Source organism: Scophthalmus maximus, chromosome 5 (assembly GCF_022379125.1).
Source record: "Scophthalmus maximus strain ysfricsl-2021 chromosome 5, ASM2237912v1, whole genome shotgun sequence".
Lineage (NCBI taxonomy): Eukaryota > Metazoa > Chordata > Actinopteri > Pleuronectiformes > Scophthalmidae > Scophthalmus > Scophthalmus maximus.
This window is the reverse complement of record NC_061519.1, coordinates 25,315,423-25,322,500: the sequence shown is the minus strand read 5'-3', so window position 1 is coordinate 25,322,500 and position 7,078 is coordinate 25,315,423.

Here is a 7,078-nt window from a genome sequence, read left to right as displayed (position 1 = left end):
GTGTGTGTGTGTGTGTGTGTGCACCTGTGTGTGTGTGTGTGTGTGTGTGTGTGTGTGTGTGTGTGTGGCTGGTACCATCCTGGCCCGTCAAATCTGTGTCCAGTTCCAACAGTGCCTTTTTTTTTCCTGCGTTTTTTTTTTCTTTTCTCCGTTGCCTTGTTTTCTCACCGGCTCTCGTCCCGTCCGGGGGGTTTTCCTACACACACGTGCGGCAAAAAGTCTGGAGAATTAATTTTCGTACTTGTCCCCAGATTGTGATCGTGTCACCGCGATGTTCACAGACTGTCAGTGGATCTCGTTTCAGACTAAAATCCACATTAACATGTAGGTTTTGGGTCAAATGTGTAGGAGCCCTGAACGCCTCGTTCTCATGGCACATGACACATCCAACATATTGTACATAGCTTTTAATATATTTGAACGCCCCCCCCCCCCCTTTTTTTTCTATAGAAAAAGACACCAGTGCCGCAGTATCCTTTCTATGATGGAATCAAACTCAATCTCCAATATTCATAAAAAAAAAAATATATATATATATATATATATATATATATATTGATTTCAACAAGACCGAGACACAATCCTGTTGTTTGTGTTTGTTTTTACAAATGTGATCGAGTTTGCGTTTTGTAGCTGTGTCCAAGGAACATTTTTCAACATTTTGATGAAAACATATTTGAGACGATCGAGAGAGAAAAGGCCTCATGGGAGAAGAGAGAAGTTTCGTGTACAGGGTGAAAAAACGGACAAGCGTCGTAGCCCTGAGACGCCGGGAGCACGATCGCTGGGACTCGATGCGTCTCCATCGCTGGCAAAGCGACGTGACCCTTCGACCTTGAAGCGTCAGAAAAGACTGGATGGAGCGTCCAATCGGTGCGTTCTGCTGAGCGGAGACAGGAAGTGGGAGGATCTGAAACGCTCCTCGCGTTGACTATCAGAGGAGGGATTTTCTTTCATAAATGAGCTTTATTAGAGCGAAATGACGTCTGTGAGTCACCGGGTGACATCGTCATCATCATCATCATCATCATCATCATCATCATCATCCTGCTTCAGCTACGGTGGCCTGGAAACGACACACAGGAGTCAATTCTCTTTTCAACCAAGACGAGTTTCACTTGAGCAGAGACACATTTGGAAGAAAAAAAAAAAATATATATATATATATATATACACAAATTGTTCTGTGCTTATACCAAGATTTTAAAAACCTTTAAATTTTGAAACATGAGATTAGTCATCTTGTCCTAAAAAGTTCATGGGATGTTCTTGAATCGTCTCATGTCAATATTACTTGACGGACACTTTCGCTTGTACTGAGTCAAAATCAGTGTTTATTTCTCCTGTTTTAGCTTTTGACCCCTTTTTTTTTTTTGCAGTGTAGATTTTGTTTCTTTTAATCATTTAAAACAGGCGGGAAAAAAATTGGATTTTGGAAAAACTGTTCGAAAGCACTCGTGGTTTGGATCAGCGCCTCATTTGTCGTCCATCCACATTTCACATCCAGGAGCATTTCGCCTCATCTCTCCACGAAATCTGCCCAAGACCGCTGTCCTCCAACGGCAAGACTCGAGTGTGTGTGTGTGTGTGTGTGAGGGCATAACGTCCGGGATGAAAGTCAGATTAAATTCAGATTATATTCCTTTTTCAATAAAATAGGAATCTGGGTATTCGAACATTCGTTCTGAAATATATCTTACAACCCGCAGGTCACAGGTCTTTTTTCCTGTGTCTCCTCTCTGTGTTACTCTGCACTGGGGAACCTCCATGACGTCGCCGTGTGTGGCATGATGGCAGCTCAAACTGTGAAAGTGAGACTGTTGGTCTGCGGTTCGTCTTCTCCTCCCGACACGTTTTTTTTTCTTCTTTTCGTTTTGCTGTGAACCCACTTCCTCTTGTCGGGTCAAAACCCCCACCAGGTCAGGTCGGGTCAGATCCTCGTCCTGGTTTTTCCAAATTTCGGACGAAGCTGCTCGGACTGTTGAGATGCTCGTGACTTCGCTCTTCAAACCACCGCCGGTTCACTCGTCTTTTTCGTTCTTTTCACAGTGAAATATTAACTGTATATGTTTAACCAGACGCGGAAGCTCAACTGAAGTCTGACTTTACAGACAGGAATGTGTGTGTGTGTGTGCGTGCCTGTGTGTGTGTGTGTGTGTGTGCCTGTGTGCCTGTGTGTGTGCCTGTGTGTGTGTGTGTGTGTGCCTGTGTGTGTGTGTGTGCGTGTGTGCGCGTGTTTCCAGCGAGTCGGCCTTCGAACAAGAAAGGATTCTGCAGCACTCGACGTGAAGAACAAATGTTGCACTGATATATTTAAGAACAAAAAAAAAATCTATGTGTTTATGATGTTGATTTGTGAGTAGAGAGAAAGAGGAGGGCCGGCGCTCTTGGCTTCTCTCTCTCTCTCTCTCTCTCTCTCTCTCAGCGCAGTTTCAGATGACGAGTGTTATGATTCTGAAATGTACAATTTACAGAGGTGTTTTTCATTCTCGAAAAAGCTTATATCGTCTCTTTGAAAAACGTAACGATTTTCATTTTACTTGGTATAATATCACTTTGTCCTTTTTGTACCGTCACTGGTGTACGTGCCATTGTTTGATTTTTTTTAAAAGTTTATTTTCTTTTCTGGGGGGGGGGGGTTTGTTCCCCCCCTTGTATGACAAGAGAAAAAAAAAATATTTTCAATACTGCTTCTGTAATTTTGCCGTCTCAGATCCAGAAAGAAAAACATGAAAAAAACAAGAAAGGAAAAAAGAAAGTTTAGAGAAAGATTCAAAAAAAATTCTATATACTATGGGGAAACAGTGAGGCCTTAAGTGACTAAAAGTATTGTTTGTACTTTGACTGTCTGGTCAGCACCCAGAACTCATCCGTCTCTGTCGTCTCGGACTCTTGATCATTGACTATTACATTCCAAAGAATTGGATCAAATAAATGTTTTGAATAAAAAGCCGCTCCGCCCTCGTTTCTTTCCAGCGTCAGACAGAAGGTTTCCAAACTGCAAACTTCTACTGGCAGTTGGCCTTTGTTTCAAATTCATTCAGAGGCTCAACTGCGACTACTTTGTGTTTCAATGTTCATTTGCTGTAAAGTATGTTCGCACCAAAACTCTCCAAGGGTCAGTTTTAATATATACGATATTAAACTTCCTGTATGTTGTTAATGAAACACCCATCATTCAATCATTTAATGTGCCTGTTCAACGCTGCGAGCATCATAAACAGAGCTATGTTACATAGTTTGGTTGGAGAACCTGCAGGACAAATTCAACCCAAACTGTGATTGTGATGAACCAGTCCTGTGAGGGGTGAGGAAATAAAGATGACAGGAAGTAGACAGTTTGGGAAACGATATTCTCTTTTTCGCCGTCTTGCCCCGGAGTTGATGGACACACCGTTCCCCTGTCGGTTTTAGTTTTTTTGAATACTCTGGTTGTTTTTGAGTCTCTGTGAGGACATGTTTGTGTCTTTGCGGTCGGTTCACGCCTCATTTTGGACCTTTGGTCCGATTTTGGAGATCGGGGGCCCCCCACTGACTCTCTGGGCCCGTGGACCTGTGCCTATAGTTGGGAGCTGTTCAGTAACTCCATCCATGCCTCAACGTCAGAACATCTGGAACTCTCGACAAGAGGTCCCTGTGGGTCTGTGTGTCGTGTCACGCCTCGGCCACAGGGGGGCAGTGCGGCCTCTGGCAACATTCATGTGTGACAGCAGCAGCAGCAGCACGTGTCAGATTCACACACACTGCAAATCTTTACGTGTGTCTGTAAAAATCTGCGTGAGAGTCTCTGCCCCGGGAACATGATCGATGAGCCGCAAAAGCTGACAACCTTCTTCTCAGCTCAGCGACGTCGGATCTCGTGAGAAACTTCAGTCGTGTGGCTTCAGTGTGTAGGCGACGTTTCCTGTGCCACTGAACCACTGAACCAATATATCTATCTATAAATCTATACATCTATCAATAAATCTATACATCTATCAATAAATCTATACATCTATCCGTCCATCCGTCCATCTATCTATCTATCTATTTATTTATCTATCTATCTATCTATCTACTTATCTATCTATCTATATCCATATATCTATCTATCTATCCATCTGCCTGTCTATCTATCTATCTATCTATCTATCTATTTATCTATCTATCTATATCTATATATCTATCTATCTATCCATCTGCCTGTCTATCTATCTATCTATCTATCTATCCATCTATCCATATCTATCTATCTATAGCCATATATCTATCTATCTATCTATCTATCAATCCATCTATCCATATCTATCTATCAATCTATCCATCTGCCCGTCTATCTATCTATCTATCTATCTATCTATCTATCTATCTATCTATCTATCCATCTAGCCGTCCGTCTGTTCATCTATCTATCTATCTATCTATCTGTCTATCTATCTATCTATATCCATATATCTATCTATCTATCTATCTATCTATTTATCTATCTATCAATCTATCCATCTGCCCGTCTATCTATCTATCCATCTATCCATCTATCCATATCTATCTATCTATCTTTTAAATTTTGAGATGCATTAGCATGAATAATTCACCTGCTGAGATGCAGTCGGAGATAAATGAAGGTGTGGCTGTGCAGCCATTAAAGACATTATGTGTGTGTGTGTTTGATGTGTTTGTATTCTTTTATCGTCGATGCACTAGCATGTGAGCAGCATGTTGACGTTGCAGCTCCTCGAGGTGCAGCAACATATCTAACGGAATGATACGCAGAGGGTTTTACCTACGACGTGGATCGTTCCCTCTCAAAAGTAGTGAAGAAGGCGTAAAGTGTAAAGTACAATACTGAACGTTATGCAGTATGTTGGACTGGAGTATATAAGCTGTGGTGATCGCAGCAGGGGCGGACGATCGGAGGCCTGTGGCAGGATGAGTGCGCGGTGATGTAGTGGATGTGTAATGGAGACGGTGACTTCATGTGTTACTCGTCCAGCTGGCGGCTTCAGCTGCCGCAGCCTCATCACACATTATACACAGTGATTACAGACAGAGGCTAAATGTGGGCAGCAGATCTTTTTCTTCCTCCACTGTAAAAAAGAGTGAAAGAAGAGGGAAGTGGCTTTTTCAACTCGTTGTTTTTGGTTAATGTTTATTTCTCATGTAGCTTTTTTTGGCTTCTTCTTCTTCTTCTTTTTTCTTCTTCTGGTTTTCCCACCAAACTGCATCAACGTTTGATTTGACAACACGTTTTTGCTTTAACTGAAGTGGAATGACATCATCATCCCTCTTTTCTTTCACACCCGAACTAGTCCTTTAATGTGTGGAATAATACTTCATATCATTTTAATGCCAATGAGGCAGCTTCATCCCACAGTTTTTATCTGTAAAAATATACACGGCTGGATTAAAGTGTGAAGATTCCCTCATGGGTCAAACATTTCCTGGGCCCCGTAAACCCGCCGGCCCATTTTTGTGCTGCGCTTGATTATACAAAGCAGGGGCTTACACTTGGCCATCAGTCCAAGGAAATAAATCCCTGCTCTTCCTTTTCAACATTGCTGTTTCTCCTTGACAGTATTTTCTGTAACTATACGTAACCAACTGCCGAGTAGACAATCTACTTCCTGTTTACACTGGTGTGCGCATACTATGTGTACGTAATATATATATTCAGGTGCGGAGGGAGATCGTATCATTTTTAAAACACTGTTTTAAAACCATTACGTAGCAGTATGGATCGTGTCGCCTGAGATGACGATGAACAACGAAGAGAAAATGTGTAAGATTTGCATCATTACACCACACCTTTTTTTAACAAATCTGCATTTCTGTCTGGTGTGGCAGTCGACTCTTGTTTCTCATCATAGGAAATTGTCTATTTTGGAGGAGAGCAAGTGGCAAACCACACGGAAATCTTCATATGACGCGTATGTAGAGAATCGACATACGCCACTGAAACAGAAGTGGTATGTGCCATTGGCCACTTTTCTGGGGAAGTGAGTCTCTGATGGAGTTCAATAGTCTTTAAAGGGGCAGTAAGCGATTGTGGAGAGAGCTTTGTTGTTGTTGTTGTTGTTGGGATTTTTCTGCTCTGGCCGGGTCGGGTATCAGAGATCGGCGCGTTAACCCGCTACGCCAAAACTGCAGAGTCGCAGCGCCACAGGCTAGCACCTCTCTCTCTCTCTCGAGGTGTCGACGATGTTTACTATCGCAGTGTTGTGAGGTGCGGTCCGCACCATTTTTAATCATTTTTGACTGGTGGTAAAGTTGCAAACTGCAACCAACTGGGCGACTGACAGGGGACACTTTACGGTGGCGCACCGCGGATTCCATTTCCGGTGACCGGCAGCTTCTGAAAAATTCAGCGTATCCCGGAGCATTTTGTGCAACAACCGTATTCAACACGACGTAGGAAACATGTAGACTCACAGAGAGGTCGGGTCCACCTCATGTCACTATATTTAACTCATTCAGAGTTGACAAGAAAACATTGGCTCTTTGTCGCTGGTGACTATACATATATGAACACATAGTTATGGACAATATATTCATTGTCTGCTGTTCATTTATTCTGTGAATAAGTTCTTCTAAATATTTACACACTGTAGCTTTAAATAAAGTAGCTGAAAACTATTCTAAAATGTGAGTATTAGTAGGCTGCTTAGTGAAGCTACTTTCCAACACGGTCCAAAGTAAAGACAGACGCAGTAAAGCTGATGTCTCGCTGTGTTTATTTGTATAAACCCCATGAGTATATACAAGGTTTTTTTTTTTTTTCATTTTAACCAAAGCCGAGGCTCAAATCTAAGGGTGACCGAGCTTTCTCCATCAGGGCCCCTCGACTTTGGAACATCCTGCCTGAGGAGATGAGGCTGGCAGACTCTGTGCCTTCTTTTAAGTCACTTTAAAAAAACAAAACCTTTCTATAGACTTTTTCATATCGTCTTTTTATATCATCTTTTTTTATACCGACATGTGACATGGAAACCGTGTCATTGTTGGAACGCTGATTTTCAAATGCCTGTGATTTGTATGTTTTTGTGGAAGCACTTTGTGAAGCTGCTTCTGCTATATAAATGAATTATGATTATGATTATGA